This window comes from Miniopterus schreibersii, assembly GCF_964146895.1.
Source record: "Miniopterus schreibersii genome assembly, chromosome: 1".
Classification (NCBI taxonomy): domain Eukaryota; kingdom Metazoa; phylum Chordata; class Mammalia; order Chiroptera; family Miniopteridae; genus Miniopterus; species Miniopterus schreibersii.
Window position 1 is genome coordinate 4380198 of NC_138101.1, and position 19210 is coordinate 4399407.

A 19210-nucleotide genomic window follows, 5' to 3' on the forward strand; every position below is an offset into this window, starting at 1 on the left:
TGTAATAAAGTGATGGAGAATTGCAATACAACCCTCTCTACAGATTTTATAAAAACACGAGGGTCAGCACTCTGAACGTCACAGTTCGAAACATAAACTTGGTCTTGTTATGAAGACCGGCCCCAGCCTAGACCCTGCGATGACTCCCTGTAGCTTTCAGGTCAGGGTCCCTCCTGCCTCACAAAGCCCGTCCCCACTTGCTTTTCAGCAAAGCTCTCTGATTCCGCTCACCCACTGTCCCCCAACACAGCTGAGAGACACAGAACCTCCCACTTTTTTCTTCCTGTCACACCTGGGCGGCTGCTTTATTCCAGCGGTTGGGAGGCTCTGTCCCCGCACCGAGCGGTTAGCTCTTGGCCTGCAGAGAGGGTGCCTCTCTCTTCATTCATCTTTGAACCCACAGAGTCCAGCACGTTAGCCAGGACTCAGTAGGCTGAGCACTGGTGTTTGTTGAATGAATGTTTGATTTCTAGAAGATGATAGCTGTTCAATGTGGCCTCATCACTACTCTATTGACCCCTGGTCTTATTCTGGGTATAAAACTTTAAATTTCTGGTAATTTACTTCCTTTGTTTTCATTGACTTTATTATTTTCTTTTCTCCTATATAGTTCAAATAAATGTGGTTATCTGGCTTGTCAATTCACAGGAGACTGAAAGATAAATCAGGACAAGGCATCCCTTAGCCTGGGAAGGGGAAGCATGAACGTTTCCCTTTATCCCTTCCAAGGGGGGAAGGGGCGGGAAGCCGGGAAGGAGGGCCCTGACCTCTCTCCATCGCCTCCTGCCTGGCTGGCACTCGCCGTGCCCAGGCGGGCCACTGCGCGCCGAGATTGCCCTTGCTCGAAGGAATAAAGCTGGAGAGGCGAGCTCCTGGCCAGCGCTCCCCCGGCTCATGGCGTGGGACAGGCCTGGGATGTGCGCCCTGTACGGGGTTCCAAACCCGTGTGCGTGTGTGTCTGTGTGTGTGCGCGCGTGTGTTTCACCCGTAATGCCATAAAAGAAGGTAACGTGGAGAATAGGGAAAGTAAAACATGTTTCTGAATCTGGGGGATAATTTTGACAGCGGGTCTTATAAAGTCCTGGCTTCCAAGGAAAACGGTTAGGCGGCTCTAGCTGGAATTGCGCCCTTGGAGCAAGCTTTGGGTGTGCTTGTTAAATCCCTGAGCTAAGAGAAGCCCATTTAGGCCACGATCTCTGAATCCAGTTCTTCTTACATGTCTCTAAAGTGCCCTTTGTCCTGCTGTGAGGGTCCCAGGTGCGATCAGAGGCCCCAGAAGGAAGCAAATCGTAGGCCTTTGTTCTTCACCCGGGTTCTCACTTTTGACCTCTTCAGAGAGCAGAGCAGGGACCCTCGGGGTGCAGGAGGGGTCTGCAAGATTGCTGGCGGCTTGACTGGGCCCCATCCGCCGGGTTCCTTTCCAGTCCTTGGTATCAACTGAGCTCCTTAAAACAGAGAACTGTCCACTCCAAGCTGTTAATCAATGCCGCTCCCCCCCTTTGTCCCCCTGGCATTTAATAACTGCGCCGAGCCAACCTCCGCCCCGCCGCAGAATCGAATCCAACCCGCACTGTTGACGGGTGGGCAGTGCAGTCCCCCTGGCAGGTCAGGAAGAGTCGGCTTCCATCACTCACCCGCGCCACTGGGGTGGGAGGGGAGCTGAGTTCAGGTCTCCCAGTCGCCCGAGTTTTGAATGCCACGCTAAGCTGGCGGGTGGGTACAGAAGCAGACGAACCCTAAAGAGCTTATAGTCTGGAAAGAGACATTAATACTCAAATGCAAGGCTTCATTGTAAGCACAGATGTCATGAAGGGTAGAAATGATGCAGGGAGGGTTATACATTCTGTGTAGGACATTCGCTGAAGGCGTTGCTAAGACGGGGATGCCTTTGGAACAGCGTGTGGGAGTTCTCCAGCTGGGTAGGACATGGAGAGGGGCTCCAGGGGCAGGGAATGGGGTGCGCAAGGGTGGGGAAGAGCGGGGAAGGGTGGGGAGGGTCAGGAAAGGGTGGAGAAGGGCGGGGAAGGGTGGGTGGGGGTAGGGGAAGGGTGGGGAGGGTCAGGAAAGGGTGGGGAGGGTCAGGGAAGGGTGGGGAGGGGCGGGGAAGGGTGGGGAGGAGTGGGGAAGGGTGGGGAAGGGCGGGGAAGGGTGGGGAGGGTCGGGGAAGGGTGGGGAGGGGTGGGGAAGGGTGGGGAGGGGTGGGGAAGGGTGGGGAGGGGCGGGGAAGGGCGGGGAAGGGTGGGGAGGGTCAGGAAAGGGTGGGGAAGGACGGGGAAGGGTGGGGAGCACTGGGGAAGGGAGGGAAGGGTAAAGACACCAAGCATGCCACCAGTCAACGTGCATTGGGAGGGAAGTTCGGGTGTCTGGCAGCTACACAAGAGATGAGATGGGGAGAAATGAGTTAATGAACTTCAGTGTGGACAGAACCAGAAACACTCGAATGCCTAAGACTTATCTTAAAGCTCAGCTCACAGGAGATCATTACTTCGGAGTGATTTAACTGAGTAACCTATTAGAAAATCTTAAGACATTTTTTAATTAATTTCAGAAGGCACAGTGAGTGCACTCCCAGATTCCCTGTCCAGATATTAATTCCCACTTATTGTTGCTAAGTCCCAGAATAAATACCGACGCTTGAAATCCTGGATGGCGGGAGTTAACGTTCTTTCCTAGGAGAAGAAAAAAAAGTAAAAGGCTCAACACCGTTAAATCCTACCTCTAATTAAAATTAGAAGCGGATTTAAATTAATATCCAGAAATAAGCCAACAGCTCCAAGAAATGAATACAAGTGTTAGGAAATGATTAGGTTTTCCCGCAAATAGCACTAACACTTTCTAAACGCATCTGCTTTAGACTAGAGTCGGCGAAGGACGAAGTGGCTCCTTTAGTGACTTAGGAAGGGGACTGAGTAAAGAAACTTAAATTCTGGGGACTTTATTTTAAAAAACCTATCTTCCAGGGTCCCTAAAATCAAGATAGAGTAGATGCACAGATCCAGGTGTACCCCTGAAATTTCTCTGCTTGTGTGCAGAAGATTTCCTTTAAAAGGCACTCAAGATATTCACCAACCTGGCAGGAATTCCAGGGACAACTTGGGGCTCTTGCCAGCAAGCTCTGCCTCATTTGCAGACTTTGAGATGGCACCCTGCCCTGGATGGAGGAGCTGGAATTGTGTGCAAGGAGTCCCGAGTCTGCCTCTAGAAACCGTTTCTTCTGTTGGTGCCTCAGTCTTCCTGTCTGTAAAATGGAAACAGGTTTGCCGTGAACATTACCTGAGGGGCATCTGTGTCCACCCTTTGTGAAAGGAGCTCCAGTTCTTGTCTGATGTCACCATGCTGCTCGGCACCAGTCCCTCCTATTTGTCAGTCCCTCCAGTTCTCTTGGACTCTTACGTTACTCCCTTAGCTCACCTTCCTCCCCCTGTGCAGCTCTGCTCGGAATGTCTCCACCCCGCTGAACTGTTCATATGAATGTGTTTTTACGTACCTGACCCTTGGTCACAATCTCTCACTGACTCTCTATTAACCGTAGAATGAACTATTATATCTTCAGCTCTGCCGTCATGGTAGAACCCAGCACATCTTTCCAAAAATGGGCTTCTAGTCATGCTGTTTCCAGCCACCAGATCCCGCCAGGCTCTGGCCCTCCTCTGTGCCTTGGGCAATCGCAACTGGCCTAGGATTTCGTTCTGGTATTTCTCACCACACACACACTCACACACACACACACCCTCGCAGAAGCCCCTGAGATTCTGGGACAGTCAGGAACCCTCCCCTCCTCCTACCTGAGCGGCGCCCCACCCCTGACTGTGGGCTCCCTGAGAAGGGACCCGGGCTCTCCCATTCTTTCCCTTCAGAGCCAACCTTAGAGCAAGTGACTGTTGGATGCCACTGCTCGCCCCGGCCAGACGTCCACCACCTGATGTGTATAGACATGGGTGGCCTCTCTTGTGCTCTCTTGGCAACTCTGAGCAGCTTTACCAAGCTCAGCAGGGGGCTGGGCCCAGTTAACTTTGTTTCCAGATCGGCAGGCATGTGACAGAGGGTGACAAGACCACAGTCGTTTGGAGAAAGTGCCTGGGACTCATAGGGTGAGGACCCAAGGAGGGGCTGCCCCACTGTCAGTCCCACAGGCTCCAGGGATCGTCTCCTCAGGAGCCCGAGTCACTGTGGCAGCCACGTTTTCCAAAGCTCCTTTCAGGGCAGAGAGATTATTTCAGTTAATGTGGATTTTGGTCACACTTCAAATATACCATTCCAAGGGGAAATAAAACCCGAGGCCTTCTCTTTAAGGCTTCCCCATGCGCCCCTCTCTCCCTGCGCTCAGTCCCTGCTTCCCTGCCCCAGGAGGCGCTGGCTCAGGAGACCTCTCTCTCTAACACCCTACGGTGCTCCGGTCCCTGTGGGACGTGGACTGCAGGGCAGGCTCCTCACTTCACACCACAGCAGCTACGACTGGCTTCAGGTCACAGAACCACCCTCCCCTCCAGCCACCTCGCATTTGCCCCTCGCTGCTCTGCGAGTGTGCGAAGAAGCCATTGAAGGCTCTGTGACAAGCTGTTCCCGCTGCCATCCCAATTTATCATGTTTCCAGCTTTTCCTGGCTTATTTCTGCTTAGTGAAACATCAATATCTTCACGCTCCACTCTTTTATTAAGTATATTAAACAGGGGAATTGAATTCACAAGATGTACTTTGAAAAGTACAAGTGCTCTGTAAACAGAGGCAGTATTAGAATTATTATCACTGCTGTGAGTTTTTCTCTTGCTATAGATAGTGGGTTCGTTGCTCAGTCTAATATGATGTTCTGTCGTATACAGATTTGGTGGAACCTGCTAATCGCTTCCCCAATATCCATTTTCCCTTCCTTTCTCAGTAATGGAACTTGGGGTGTTGGTTCCAGGTCAATGTTACCTGCATTTCCCATTTCCCCTAGTGACTGGGAATGGCCACATGACCCAATATGGGACAACTTTAATGTGAGCAGAAACTGTTGGCTGGACTCCTATGAATGATCCTTAAGAAGCGGCCTTGGCTGCCTAGTATCCATTTTTCCACTTTCCTTTACTCATTGGCTTACCTGGCATGCAGACGTGATGGTGGTGATTAGAGTGCCTTGTGACCTTGAGGACAATAGCAAGAGACCTGCAGTGACTTGATCCCTAACATCCTTGAGCCAATAAACCAAAACCCCAGACACTTGCTCTGGAATTTCTTATTATGCAAGAAAAAATACTGCCTCCCCCCCACCCCAACTTGTCTAAGCCTCCATTCTAGGGATTTTCTGTTGTGTGATGCTAAACCTAATCCCCAGATGACTTGGTCATCAAGGGGAGTAAATTGCATTATAAAAGTCCTGGACTAGAGTCTGAGATCTGGTAACTGGTCTTCCAGCTCCATTTTTCTCTATCACGTCTCTGTATTTTAGGTAGTCTTCATCCCACTGCCTTGTGTAAAGTCCTTGCCATGAGGATAAAGTCCCAAGCCCTTGTTGGAACTCGAACCCTGCCTGCCTCCCATCCTCTCACCCACCTCGTTGCCACTCTCTGTCCTGAAACCACACTGACCTTATCACTGGTCCAATGCGCCCCCGGTCCTCTGCTTTTACCTTCTGATGTGCTGTGGCTTCTGCTGGCAGCCCTCCTCCCCATCACGGCTCCCTCTTTAGATATCCCAATAAGTGGAGCCCTGCTGAGTCCCTCCTAGACTGGCTCCTTCCACACCACCGTGATAACTTGTCCCTACTTTCTCAATGTCTCGCCCATTAGACTGGAGACTCAGTGGGAGTAGGGCCTCCACTCATCTTGTTCAGCAGCATGTCCCCGACATTTAGTCTAGTACTTGTCACAAAGCAGATGCTCAGCATATAATACGACTGTAAACTTGAGCAAGACTTCTGTCTCCTCTGGGAGTTTGCTTCTGGGGGAAAGCAAAATTAAAGTTTCAAGTGCAAATAGTTAATTTGGAAGGTGATCCCACGAAAAAGCGGGGGAGTGGGGCAGTGAAAGGGAGAAGCAAAGGAAGCTATCAAGGCGGGTGTTGATGAGCAGGTTCACTGTGGGCACCGAGACTGCACAGAACACTGCTCGGAGTTGCCTTGCCTGGGACATGAAGCCATGGTCCCCACCAGGGATCGTTGGCGGGGTGGGGTGGGCGTAGGAGGAGGGGTGGCGATCACCCATAGTGCTGACCTCCAGGCATGCAGGCAGAGAGAATTTGTCTGCCGAAACAAAACATAAACAAAAACAACCTAGCCTTCAGGGAGGGAGCCTGGATGCTGACAACTGGAAGTGAGGCTCAGGGATGGTCCACACTTCTGGGGTAAGAGTGGGCACCCACGGTGTCCCCCACTTCACTGCACCTCCCTCAGCCACGGCTCTTCTTCCATTGAATGGAGGCAGCAACTGGCAACTGCCTGGGCTGCTTCTGCAGATTGAACTGTTGACTCTCTTTGGATCACTGCTCTTCAGATCAATCATTAATCAAACAATACTGTTCCATGTGGCCTTATTTCCCTTGGAGTGGGAACATCTATTTCTTCTTAGGTTAACATTGTAAAGTATTTTTTTGAAACCATGAGCCAAAGAGAGCCCTGCCAAACCAGGAGAGAAAGGCTGATGGGGATAGTAAGGTAGACATCACTTCGTTTGCCAGTTTGTAATTGTAACAAATGGGAGAAGTTCTAGCCAGGTGGGCACCATGGACAGAGGTGGGGCTTCTGAGTCAGGTAGATCTAGTGTCTCTTCTGCCCAGATACAAACTTGGGGGGATTTGGGCAGGTAATTGAGCTCTTCTTATCTATAAAATAGGGGTGATAATTCCTATCATGAATATTTGTCAAGAAAGTGGCAAAGATGAAAGAATGAAGAAATGTAGGATTGTATAGAAATAGGGATTTGGGGTCAGATTCTCTGGGTTTCTATTCCAGCTACACCATATTCAGAGCATCTCTTAATCTATGCTTCAGTTTTCTCATCTGTTTAACGGGCATAATAATAGTATTGTTTTATTATTTAGCTTTCAGGATAAATGAAGTACATAAAAAGTTGCTGGTACTGAGAACATACTCAATAAAGGTTAGTGGTAATTAGTTTTATTAGTATATGGTGTTAACATTGTTATTTTTATTTTATTTTATTTTAATATATCTTTATTGATTTCAGAAAGAGGAAAGGAGAGGGAGAGAGATAGAAACATCAATGATGAGAGAGTCATTGATCGAGCCCGCAACCTGGGCATGTGCCCTGACTGGGAATCGAACCCCGATCGCCTGGATCCTAGGTCGACGCTCAACCGCCGAGCCATGCCCGGTTGGGCAACATTGTTATTTTTTTAAATAATAGTTTCTGTAGACTTTTCACCCTCCTTGCAACTGTATTCTTGGGATTTTCACAAAAAGTAAACACATCTTTTGATGGTAAACTTTGACTTGCAGTTTTTTATACCAAATTCTATTTGCAGGTCACCACCATTCATGTCCTTTGCAGTTTTTAATCATCTGGGAAGTTTCAATTTAGAAGGGGCCTGGAGCTTCAGATGATCCGTGCAGAGACAACGGGTGATAATCCAGTGTTCAGCCTTAAAGCTTCTCTCTCCTATTAATCCCAGGTCTCCCTGTCCCCCCGCACTCACTGTCTTGCCGGTGGCTGGATCTAAATGAAGGTTTGCCATAAATTACACCGGCTAACCCGGAGTCATCAGACCTCTGCTGAGGGGCAAGTCGCTAAATGGTAAAAGTGGTAATAGTCTGTGTTGGTGACACCTGAGTCACTTCTCCAACTTCAATAAGTGTTGGTCTAGCACATTTACACATTACCCCAGGCACCTCTACGTTACTTCAGCCTTAGGGTGCAGAGCTGACATCTTAACAAGAATGCCTTTTACATTTGGGCCATCAGGAGTCTCTTTTCAGCCGTGACTCTAATGGCCCGTTACAGATGGAAGTCAAGTTTGCAGGAAGCAGAATGTTCACGCGTAAGGAGGGCTAAGAGTTCAATGCATTTTCCAGGAGAGCGTTTCTTTTAAAGATCAAACTCTGCCCAGACTTGTAGGCATTGGAGCACTTGAAGAGATCTAAGGGTCTTCTAGCTATAATTGCCTCTTTTTACAGAGAGACTTCAGACTCAGAGAGGTTAATTAATTGCCCGAGGTCACGTATAGCAGAGCTTCTCAAGCTTTAATGAGGATCCAATTCAGTGGAGGGCATCTAGTTACAATGCGGAGTCTGACTCAGCGGGTCCGGGGTGGCACTGGAGATCCTGCATTGCGACACGCTTCCAGGGGGTGTGGCTGCTGCTTGTCTGTGGGCCACTCTGTGAGCAGCAGGGATGTTCCATGAGGGGAATAAGAAATTGGGGTTTTTAATACTCAATTTATTGTTTTGCTTTACCTCCTGGATTATCCCTTGTTGCTGAAAACCACAAAGGCGTAGAGTGATGATGGTCATTCATCACATGGGAGGAGTGGTTACTTTTCAATTAGCTAGAGTCTGAATTTGAAAAATGTTTAAGAAAATTGTCAACAAATAGACTGACTAGTCAATTTGAATGTCATTGAGGTGCCCAAGCATTTTGTGGTGGGTGCTGTCATGTGTCACACAGAAGAACCACTCTTAGGAATGAAGAATGCAATCCTACAGTTCCAGAAGAGCTGCCAACAGACAGCCCTCAGCCTCTAACTCCATAGAATAACACCTTCAGCTCAAGCAAGCCCCATTACCCAAGGTCATGCCTCTTTCTCAGGAGGTTCTGCACCCAAAGACTGATCCATGGACCCAAGGTGGTCATTTTTTCTGGTCCCCAATTATATTATTGGAATAAGCTTGTATTATGAGCTGAATACATACATTCTTGCCAAGTTCATGAGTTGGAGTCCCCACCCCCAGCACCTCAGATGGAACTGCATTTGGAAATAGTTCCCTAATGAAGTAATTAAGGTAGAATGAGGTTGTCAGGGTGGATGCTACTCCAGTGTGACTAGTGTCCCTACGAGAAGAGGAGGTGGAGACACAGACACACACAGAGGGAAGATATGGGGAGGAGATAGCTATCTGCAAGCCAAGGAGACAGAGGCCTCAGAGACGATAACCCCGTCCACCTTGAGCTTGACCTCCACCCTCCAGAAACGTGAGAAAGCACATTTCTATTGCTTAAGCCATGGAGCACGTGGGCTTTGCTAAGCTGCCTGGGGAAGCTGACACCGCCTCGTGGGTGGTTGTCATGACTCGCACGTTGATCCCTCGGCCTGTGGGGCGAGAGCTTCTGTAACGGGGAAGGCCGAGCGGAGGTCTCTGACACTACTGTCCCCCAGCCGCAGCAGTGCACCTACGACAGTCTGCGTACTGGGGGAGTGGTAGAAAGTAGCATCGCCCCTAAATACTTAAAAGATACGGGGAAGGTGGTTCCCACCCTTTCACAGTTAAATTGCCCAAACTGGTTCCTGCAAGCTCCAGAAAGATCCTGGAGGGTGACAGACTTCTGTTAACTCCTCCAAATAGCACCCCAATGACAGCTGTTGGGCCAGACGTAGGACCTTTACTACAGCAGGTTAGTATGTCTTCAGGTATGTGATATGTGGCCACCAAATTGGCAAATCCACCTTATTCTTATCAGAAAGAGACGCGCTCCGGGACTGGACAACAGTGTGCATTTGCTGTCCTGCCCCAGGGCTCTGCAAGCACTCCAGCCTCTGTTGCAATATGTGGTCTCAGTAGGAAGATCCAGGACCAGCCGACATTGTGCAGGACATCGCCCAGGCCACAGTGCTGATGATTTGTCCTAATTAGACCGAATGAGCAGGACACGGTTAGTCCATTGGAGGCCTGGATGACAGACATGCTCTCCAGTGGGCAGGGGACAGGCTGCTCAGTGGTCCAAGCCCGCCGCCCCTCAGGTGTTCCTCTTCAGCCAGGGCGCAGGGAAGGAAAAGCTGGAACATGCATTTAAGTCTAGAGTTCTTGGCCCACAGACATTCTCCCATCGTGGAAGGAGAAAATGGCTTATTTTATTTTAGTGCCTGTCTTCCCACGGTCCTTAAACCATATGAGAATCTCACCAGCCATGACCAGGCTGGACATGTGCATTTTCTAACCTGTCACGGGGACAAATGTTTGTCTGTGAGGATAATATGAATCAATACAGGTGAAACAGTAGCATGTGCTATGTAATAAATCCAACAAGTATTAGCAGGTCTCTTTGATGTTAGCTTTTGTTGCTCCACAAATCCTGAGTGTCCACTGTGTCCCCAGCTCAGCTGAAGAAAGCTGTCTTCTAATACCAGAGCTAGCAAACGCCTGAACTGAATTCTAACAGCACTGTTTTGAAGATAAAATAAGTTAATATAGATTAAATCTTTAGAACAATCGTTTTCTTTTTGGACCAGGTGGTTCTGCACGCATTGTCTCACTTAATATCCTTAACTCCCCAGCAAGGCAAGCCAACCTTTTCCTTTCTCTATATGCATTATGCGATTCTGAGGCTAAAGGACCTTCTCAAGGTCACAGGCGCGCAAGTTGTGGAGCATAATTTGGGCCCGTGCTCCCTGACTTGGGAAAGCATCCTTTGTCCGTTGCCTGGGTTGCCTCCTTGGGGTGCAGAAGTGAGCTCTGGGGGCAGGTGATCTAGAAGGTACCACATCGGCGGACAGGACGAGGGCGGCTTGCATTCCCCAGGCAGTGAGGACAGTGGAGTGGCGCCGCGTTGGGTTTGTCTACACTCAGCGAAAGCGGTGCCATGGCACCTGCATGACTCAGTCCCAAAGAGGGCTCCCTTCCCTCCTGGCCTTCCCAGCAGGCAGGGCGCCGGGCGTGCGGCTGGGGCCTGACAGCGGGCACACCTGCGCTGCCAGTGAGCCCCGCCGGTGCCACCTCGGCTTCCAACAGAAGGCGGATTTCGGCAGCTGGGTGAACTCCACCTCCAAGGGGCTACTGCTCGTGTGCTTTCATGAGCTGCTTGTGTCTCATCCGCGCTAACCCCTTTCTCCTGCCTTACCGTGGGGACGTCAGGCAGGAGGGATGGACCGGGGTGGGCATCGGGCCAGCGGGCGAGCCAGGCGGCACTCTCGCCGTGAGGGCGAGCTCATTTTCCTTGAGAGCGCTCTGCCCTCGCTAGCTTTCAAAAGGCTCAGCTTCAGCATTCCTGCTCAGAGCAAAACGAAGGGCAGCCGCTCACCCCGAAACGCCCTCCTGCGGAAAGTGGTTCCAAGGCGAACGGATAGACACTGACGTACACAAAAGAAGGTTCAGAAAGGACTCACGGCCCACTGTTAGTAATGGTGGCCTCTGGGGAAGATCTGCATATAACAAGGTCACAGCCATTGACTTGTCACCATATATGTTTTCGAACGCTTGAATGCTTCACTAGACGAGCGTGCCATTTGGAAGAGAGGCGCAGTGCCCTAGAAACTGCTGGCGTGGCAGCCCTTGGGGTGTGGGCAGCGAGCAGAAAGGGACGGGACGGGACTTGCTGGGGGCACTGTCAGTGCCGCCTTCTTGAGCTGGCTGTTGGTGGGCAGGTGTATCCACTCTGGGAAAATTCTTCAAGCTGGCCACCGAAGATATGTGAGCTTTTCTAACCATGTTCTATATGTGTGTGTGTGTATATATGTATATATATATATGTGTGTATATATATATATATTCAAACATTCAATATGTTTAAAAAGTTAAACAAGCAAGAGTCTATAAGGTATATTTGGGAGACTGTGTGATCCACTCACTGATGCATTTATTTTAAAGAGCCCAGCAATGTTTCTCGTGTCTACTTTGTGACACTAACTGAGAATACGGATGTGACTAAGTGTGACTAAGGTCCCCTTGAGAAGACCTAGCCTTGTGACGGGGAAAGAAGTTACATTACAGCAAAGAGAGGCTGGCGTGTGTTTCTAATCACTGCTGCCACTAGTTACACCACACGCTGTGGCTCAAAACACCATGAAGTTACCATCTTACTGATGGGAGGTTCGAAGGTGCAGCACGTTCTCCCCGGGCTGAGATCCGGGGCGTCCCCCGGGGGCCGGGGGAGCATGCGCTTCCTCTCCTCTCCGGCTCCCAGGGGCACCTGCATCCTCTGGCTCACGGTTTCTGCATCCAGGGCACGCGACTCCCACCTCTGCTCTCTATGTCACGTCGCTTTTTCTGACTGTGTGTCGTTCACTTCCCGGTTCCCATTTTTTCACACCAGACCTCCAAGGCACATTCAGGAATGTCTCTCTGTCTCCACAGCTTTAGCTCACTCACATCTGTATAGTCGTCTTAAGGTAACAGATTCAAAGGTTCTGAGGATTAGGATGAGGACTTCTTTGGGGGTGTCATTTTTTGTGGGTATAGATTGAACATTTGTGCCCCCAAATTCATATGTTGAAACCCATTCGTGCAATGTGAGGTGATTTGGAGGTGGGGCCTTGGGAGGTGATGAGGTCATGGGGGTGGGGCCCATGAGTGGGATTAGTGCCCTTATAGAAGAGATCCCAGGGGGCTCCCTCGCCCCTTCTGCTTTGTGAGGACACAGCGAGAAGGTGGAGTCTATGACCCAGGAAAAGGGCTCCCACTAGTTACGGAATCTGCCAACACCTTAATCTTGGACTTTCCAGCCTCCAGAACTGTGAGAAATAAATGTCTGTCGTTTACGAGCCACCTTGTCAATGGCGTTCTGTTGCAGCCGCCTGAACAAACGATGACATCTGTCTAACAGCGTGTATGATGCAAGGGGCTCAAAGTAAGGGAAGCAGGGGAAGCGGCAGAGTGGTCAGCGTGGGGCGTGGGCACGGATGGGAAGCAGCGGGTGACAGGCAACACTCAGGTGACCTGCAGGAAGGGTCGGAAGCCAGGTGGAGACAGGTGTGCACGAGAGATGCCGAGATGAGAGATGCCGAGATGAGAGATGCCGAGATGAGAGATGCCGAGATGAGAGATGCCGAGATGAGAGATGCCGGGATGAGAGATGCCGAGATGAGAGATGCCGAGATGAGAGATGCCGAGATGAGGGATGCCGAGATGAGAGATGCCGAGATGAGAGATGCCGAGATGAGCGATGCCGAGATGAGAGCTTACGTGTCAGGCCGCGCTGCGGGTGCTGCCCAGCTCGCCTGCCCAGCTCCAGCCCCCACGGAGGAGTTTTCTGAGGAAGCAGCCTTCTAACCAAGCCTGGCTGATGAGTAGGGAAGATGTGGGAAAGGGGAGCGGGGGTGCGCATTTCACGCAGTGGAATAGGCCTCTGCCGAAATCAGTGGGGAAGGGGCGTGGAGGGCGCACAGTAGTTATGAAAGCTGGTGGGCACCGTGGGGGCTGGGCTCAAGGGACAATGTCCGGATGGAGACCAACAACGCCTTTCTCACGGCCTTGAAGGCCTTGTGCTTTTTGGACCTGCCTCATCTCCTAATCTAAGAGAAATGGGAAGCCACAAAGGACTCTGAGCAGAAGAGGACATCCCCAGGGATCAAAGCCTCAAACTAGTAAAAGTCACTGCAAATGTGGGGTTTCAGGTAGCATCTTGCAGGAGGGAGCAATTTAAGGTCACCAGAGCCCATTGAAATCTCACCTATTTCTAGATAGTTCTTCCTCAGCAACATCCTCATGATGACAGGCCTTTGCACAGATTTTTTTGGAAGCTTGAGAGAAAAACAATTTAACTTTGCTCAGTGTCTTTCCCATTCTACAAACGACCTTCAAGTTGACATGCTTTGCAGGTTACTTAATATGTGAGAGGGGCTGCAAATTATGAGTTATGTCTTTGTCATTGTCTTGATTTTTGTGCAATTAAGGCTCTTCATTTCATTTCTGCTAAGAAGTGCCAAAGTTAGAGGGCCTGGGGCAATAGACACATGGCACTTAAGATTCAAATATGATTGCTACCTATGTTAGTTTCTCACTATAGTTATTGTCCTGGAATTGATGTTATTTCATAGCCATGGTCATCCTAGCTTTCCAGACTATTCTAATAGTATTCTTAGACTGAACGTTGTATTTCGGCCAGATTTCTTTATTCTCCAGTTCCACAAATAAACTTTATAATTCCCCATCTCTCTGCCTTTTCTCCTGCCATTGTCCCACCCACCATCCCTAGAACTGACAACCCATCCTTCAGGGTCCCAGCGTCTGCATTTTTCCATGGAGCTTTCCCTGACAGAGCCAAGATACATGCTATGTTTTTCTCTTAGTTCTTTTGACATTATTGACACAGCGATGTGTGCTGGAGGGACATGAACTTTGAAGTTCATGAGTCCAGGGTGACCATTTAATAGCCTGGGGGAAATAATCCAATACCTCTGATTTTCATTTTCTACACTTCACAAATGAGCAAACAAAAGCAAAACTAAACTCTCTTTAAGAGGTAAAATGCTCTTCAACAACCATCTGCCCCTGGTTTGTTCTGTTTTCTTAGAGATTAGAAAAATATCTTTAGGGTTAGTTGGCTCTGTTTTCCAATAGGCCTTGATAGGTTCAGTTGGGTATGAATGATGATGACCTCCTCTGCCCCAGGCAGAGTCAAGAGAGGAGGGCAAGGACAGAAGAGCTGTATTAGCCAAGGTTCTCCAGAGAAACAGAAATAATAGAACACACACAAGAGCACATACACAAAATATATATAGATTTCTCTTAAAGAATTGGTGAATGTGAATGTTGGGGTAGTCAAGTCTAAAATTTATCTTCAGGGAGGCAGCCTGAACCTTTTAGCAAGAATTGATGTTGCAGTCTTGATTCCAAAGGCAGTCTGGAGGCAAAATTCCTTCCTCATTGAGGGACACCAGTCTTTTCTCTTAATGTTTTCAACTGATTGGATGAGGCCCACCCACATTATGGAGGGTCATGCACTTTACTCAACATCTACTAAATTCAATGTTAATCACATCTAAAAAGTGCCTTCATGGTGACAGTTAGACCGATGCTTGACCAAATAATTAGACACTGTGGGTCAGACAAGTTGACACATAAAATTAACCATGACCTCAAGAAGTGACTTGTTCCTCTAAGAACTTAATAGCAAGTGGGAGTCCCTGGGGGCAGCTTGAGAGGCTGGAAGCAGTAGTGAAAAGATGTGGTAGAGATATTTGAGATGGTCTTGTGAAAGAGGGGCCCTGTATAAATCAGTAGAAAGTAATCAGGAAAGAGAAGCAGCAGCCAGTGAGATTCCCCCAATATTATGCAGGGTAAAAGGACTTTAAGAAAAGTGCATCAAAACATTCTTTTAGGAATCTCACTCCATAGTGTGTTTAACGAAATCCTTACTTGTTAATCTCAATTCTTTAGTAAACTCTGAAAAGTATTTGTTTTGTGGTCACTTTGGAGAAACAAAGGAGAAGGAGCTGTCTTGACATTTGAACTGTTTGAGAATAAATAAATTATGGGAGATGGGGCATGAGTGAAAGACAGAATCCATCAGAGACAGGGAATTGGAGCAAGAATTGAATCAGAAGTGAAGTCCTCATGTTCTCTGGTGGTGGGCAGTGGGTTCTGTTCTTTATGAAAAATGAGGTATAAGCTTATCTACATTTAAAAATTCAGGAGAGGTGACTCAGAAGACAAGAGCATCTAAGGTTACTCAGATAAGCGACATCTGGGTTATAGCCTTTTGCAGAATTGCTGGGTGGACACATTGTGCAGCATATCTCCACACTTAGTACAATGCCCAGCACATAGTAGGGGCTCGGTACATGGCAGTTGTTATTGTGGTCACCCTCATCATAATTATTAACATGTAACGGCTCTTTGTGAATGCTTGACCCACACAAAGCTTTAATATTTTTCAATTTGGTGCCAATATTACAAAATATGGAAGTCTTACATAAAAATGTGGATTTCTTTAAGGTTCTCTTAAAAAAAAAAAGATAAATGTACCTACTACATTTCCAGTACCAAGTGGTGTTTAACAACGTTTAATGAATTGATGAATAAATTAAGAAATAAATGAGTGACTGAGCGGAGTCACCAGTATATCAGAATCTGTTTGCTCCAATAGGGCAGGGACTTTGCCTGTCCCGCTTGTCTCTATATTAACAATATGCTAGGACATAATATTGGCTCAACAAGCATTTGTTGGAATTAAGGACGAGCCCTTTCATGAAGAGAGCAGATGATCTGCAGAACATGTTCATTTGAAAGCTTGCGGGAGTGCCAAGTGAGAAGTCTAAATGTAGCCTCCTGCTTCTCTGACCATCAATTACTAGAAATTGAGGGTCTATTTTATGTCATGGGCCAAGAGGAAGGAACAGAACCAAGGAGAAAGGGACCTTGACTGTGAGCCAAATTCCCAAAGACGCTTTCCTGGAAAACAACCTGGGGCTGTGCCAATAATTGCAACAATAACTACTATTTACTGAGAGCTCCAAGGATACCAACTGCTGAGCTAAACATGCTCACATCCAGCCCATTTAATCCTTACAACAACCCAGTGGTTTTATGTTACGGTTATCTATGACTACGATAATGCTGCAGGGCAAAAAACCGACAAGACCCGCAATGAGAGCTCATTATTGCTCACACATCTGGGGTCGGATGAGAGACAACCAGGCAGTTCGGCTGATCTTAGCCGGCTAGCATGTCTGGGGGGCAGCTGGTTACTGGCTGATCCTGCCAGGCTTTGGCGAGAGTGAGTCTGCTCCATGCACATCTCATGCCCCAGCAGACACACCAGGGCACCGGCTCACCTGTGCAGGTGCTTTTTGAAGCCCCCATTTGCATTACACTTTTCCCCATCATTGGCCAAAGCACATGAAGAGGCTGGTCTAGGTTCACAGGGTATGGAATCTGCATTATGATGCTATATTTTGGTGAGGAACTCCACAGTCACACGGACAAGGGTGTGGCTTCTTGGAAAACAAAGAATTATGACCACTGATGAAATAAGTCTACCACAAGTAGGTAAAGTTCATTTAATTTTTATGAGGAAACTGAAGCTTATATAGCCCTTCCCCCTCCGAACTGGTAGAGGTGAGTTTCAAACCCGGCTCTCTGTAGATCCGCCTCACGTTTATTTACAATCATCCTAATTTTAAGGAACATTGATGTTCATTAGGTCAAGAATACGAGCTCTGCACTCCAAGCTGAAAATAGTGGGGCAAATAAATCTTTTTTCTCTGCAAGAAACTGGAGAGATGGCGAAGAAAATGAATGTCTTCGGTAAAACACACTGGGTGCTAAAAATAAAGGTGGAGAGCAAGGGGTGAGGGACCCAGTAGGAAAAGAGGCTCAGGTGAGCACCGAATGGAAGGGAGTAGAAAGTTTCCCCCCAATTGTTGATGCCGAGGACTTGGAAGGCTAGAGGAGTTCCCCGAGAGAGTGGAAGCAGAATCCCAGTAGGTACATCAGTACAAGTGGATTTATAGAGGCGAGAAGTGGGGCGAATGGGCCTTTCAGAAGTTAGATGAATGCTCAGTATTCCTGCAGCACCGGTTCTCGGAATTTAGAGGCATCAGAATTACCTGGAACTCCTCATCAACAAGCATCTTGAGGAATCCGCCTGTAGAAGCTCAGTCAGCCTGTCTGGCCAAGAGGCCAGGGCTCACCTTTTATCCCGCAGCGCAGTGCGTCTGACGCAGGTGTGCACGGAAACCCACAGCTTGAGAAACACTGTCTGTGACGTTAAAGCACAAGGCAGGAGATGCGACAGGATGCGGCCAAGTCACTGGGGACTGGATTAAGGAAGATCTAAAGAGGCCTTTCCAGGGTACATTTCAAGACCTTCCCACAGCTCTTGAAAGCTGTGTTGAGGAGTTGGGAGTCCCCCCCGTGTGCCGTGAGGACCTCTCATGCGGTTACACCGGGGAAACATGATCGCCACACTGAAAAGTTCAGGCCCTTGCATTGTGTTCAGGTGAAAACTGGGAGAGATTTGAGGAACAGACACCATTTAGGAGGTGATCGTATTAGATCAGACGAGTCACAGAGACTCAGGTGACTCTGACTTGTTAGATAATTCATCCCTGGGCACAGTTGTAAGTTGAATGTACTTGGTAATTATGTGCCTAATTACTGTGAGGTGAAAGTAGCAGAGACAGCAATATAACAAATATTTTACAATAAAACCAGTGTGAAATGTGTGTATTGGGGTGGGAGAGACACAGACTTTCCAAATGCCAGCGCTCATGAACTGGGTTGAATATACATTTGGTGGGCTCTAATTTTTGGTGAACTTCATGTGGATGGGATGTGTTCATTCAGAAATGAATCCCCTACCTGATTTCAACCTCCTTTCAGTGCAATCCTCACGGAGGGAAAGTAGCTCCTTTACAGAAGGATCGTTACACGTACGCATCTCCTCCCGAGATTAATTATACGATCTCTCTGGGTCCATTGTATTAACCTGTAATTAGGATGTAGAGATACTCATGCTCCATGACACACATTTTAATTACAACTCACCATGTGCCGATATTACACACACCATTGAAAATAAGCAGGAACAAGGAAATTGTCTGCAGAGAAAAACATAGCTTTGGCTCCTGGCCTGGGTCCTAGGCACAGTGGCCCTGGCTCCCCATCTCCCTTTATCCAGAGCTTGCTGGTAGACCTCCTTGTGAAAGGTCGCAGGAGGGGGGAGTCAGCTGCCTGGATATTGTATAAAATAATTTGATTCAGATCCACCAACCAGGCTTATCTGAACCTTCCCTAAGGCCTCCCTCTTGCCCTCAGTGTATTTCTGACCAGAACCGATGACTTAGCATGCATTCACCAACAGTAATAAAGACGTTTGGGAACCGTGGGTCAGGAATTAGCTCCCCGTTTTAGAGATGAAAAATTAGGACTTGGAAACAGGATCGAACTCGGACTCTTCTGATTTCGGGTCCAATTCCCATTCTAAATGTTCTTGTCCATCTACACCAGGCAGGTGTGAATCCTAGACCACGTCCTTAGAAGCTGTGTAACGGGGCTTGGTGCCTCCTCAACCCGCCTCCATCTACATACTTAAGAGGCATTTCCGGAGCCACAGTGCCTGATCGAATGCTGTGAAGGGGCCCCAGTTTCCTTTCTTGCTGAGTTTGCAATCTAAAATTAATTACACTTTTGATGGGTGCTGTAATTACAAATGAGTTATAACATGCTGGGAATATTCTCACCTGTCAAAACATAAATGTTCCCCACGTCAGCTGGACTTACCTGTGTCTGCTCTGACCAACATGGGCGATGGTGACATTTCTTTGTTGCAGAGCAAGGGATTCAGAAAAGCTGTATGAGGTGAAGTTTAGAGGGAAAGGGGAGAAGCATAGTGAGTCCAAT